Source organism: Gossypium hirsutum, chromosome A07 (assembly GCF_007990345.1).
Source record: "Gossypium hirsutum isolate 1008001.06 chromosome A07, Gossypium_hirsutum_v2.1, whole genome shotgun sequence".
NCBI lineage: Eukaryota > Viridiplantae > Streptophyta > Magnoliopsida > Malvales > Malvaceae > Gossypium > Gossypium hirsutum.
This window is the reverse complement of record NC_053430.1, coordinates 13,427,657-13,429,481: the sequence shown is the minus strand read 5'-3', so window position 1 is coordinate 13,429,481 and position 1,825 is coordinate 13,427,657. Positions and strand designations below refer to the sequence as shown.

At 36.3% G+C, this 1,825-nt stretch overlaps 1 non-coding gene across 1 annotated transcript; it reads left to right on the top strand.

Annotated features, from left to right (window-relative positions):
- The first annotated feature begins 516 nt into the window (after window positions 1–516).
- On the top strand, window positions 517–623 carry LOC121204124 (small nucleolar RNA R71). Its single transcript, XR_005899052.1, has one exon. It is a non-coding gene; the product is annotated as a small nucleolar RNA R71 (small nucleolar RNA).
- Window positions 624–1,825: the final 1,202 nt, after the last annotated feature.

Below are 1,825 nucleotides of genomic sequence, written 5' to 3'. Positions count from 1 at the left end.
TAGGGTGGTTGTTAAAAACCCGGAGGATGTTGTGGTCTTTGATTTCCCTGACCGCCCCACGAGAAATTGGGATGGTTCCTCTAACCTGCATTATAAGTGTTACTATATGGGTTATTTTGGGATCTAGAGTTATTGTTACCCATATATTGGACTTGTTCCCCCTCGATGCTAGGGTTGAAGGGTTGATACTTTGTGCATGTTCCTCCTCCATTCGTCTCGCACCTTATTACTAGATTTACCTGAGTAGAACCAAGTAAACCATCAATCTTTTTATTTAGAAGTTCTACTTGGTTTGACAGCATAGTAACCGAATTGACGTTATAAACGCCTGCTATTTTAGTTGGCTTAGTCCTCATGACTTGCCACTAATAGTTATTCAGTGACATCTCTTCAATAAATTCATAGGCATTTTCAGGTGTTTTATTATTGACGGTTCCGCCAGCAGCTGCGTCAACCATTTGTCGAGTGGAAGGATTCAGGCCATTATGGAATGTTTGAACTTGTAGCCAAAGCGGCAACCCATGGTGAGGGCACCTTCTCAGTAAGTCCTTGTATCTCTCCCATGAATCATAAAGAGTTTCTAAATCAATCTGCACAAAAGTAGAGATATCATTACGTAATTTGGCTGTTTTAGCCGATGGAAAATATTTTAATAAAAATTTTTCGGTCATTTGTTCCCAAGTAGTAATTGACCTTTGTGGTAACGAGTTCAACCACTGTTTAGCTTTGTTCCTCAATGAAAAAGGGAATAACCGAAGACGAATGGCATCGTCAAAAATGCCATTAATTTTAAATGTATCGCAGAATTCTAGGAAATTTGCCAAGTGAGTGTTTGGATCTTCATCCTGCAAACCATCAAACTGAACAATTTGACGTATCATTTGAATAGTGCTAGGTTTCAATTCAAAATTATTCGCAGCAATAGCAGGCCTAACTATACTTGACTCAGTTCCTATTAAATTAGGTTTAGCATAATCATACATAGTGCGTGGAGCAGGATTTTGATTTGCTAGTTCAACGGGTATCGCAAGAGGTAGCTAATTGTCTTGGTTTTTAGCCATCTCTTCGGTTGGGGTTTGACTATCGTCCTCTTGCTCGTTCTCTGTGTATCTTAAGCTTTGCCTTATTTCTCTTTGGTTTCTGTGAACTGTGCGATCAATTTTTTCGTCAAAAAGTAGTGGTCCTGACAGGTTTCTTCTAGTTATAAACTGTAAAAACCTGCCAAGAGAAAGAAAAAAGTAAATTAATAAATAATAATAATTAAATTAAATTGCATGAAAAAAATAAATGGCTAAATTAATAAAAATTGAGCGTTCCTAATATCTTAGTTCCCCGGCAACGACGCCAAAAACTTGATCGCAATTTTCGTGACAGGTAAGTTTTATATATTTATAATTAATCGTTCTTGAAACTAACTATTATCACGATGTAGGCAAGTGTTCCTATCAAACAGTAGTATAGTTTTAGCAAGACCGGATTGTCGAACCCAAAGGAACTAAAAGTACTAGTAATGACTGTCTTTTTATTATTTAGCCTAAGAATCAGGGGGTTTTGTTTTAATTAACTAAATATCTAAACTAAGAATTCACAGAAAACAGAATTAGGAAATTACTTTTGGAAAACGATTGAATTAAGACAATACCTAAGGACAAATCCACCTAGACTTCACTTGTTATTCTGACTCCGAATCGGACGATTTATTCATTTAGCTTGTTTCGTAGGGATCCCTAAGTTATGTTATTATCTCTATTCAAGACTAATAACGTCTAATCCCTAGATTGAATAATTGAGACTTTTCCCTAATTAAAACCCTAGGGTTGCATTA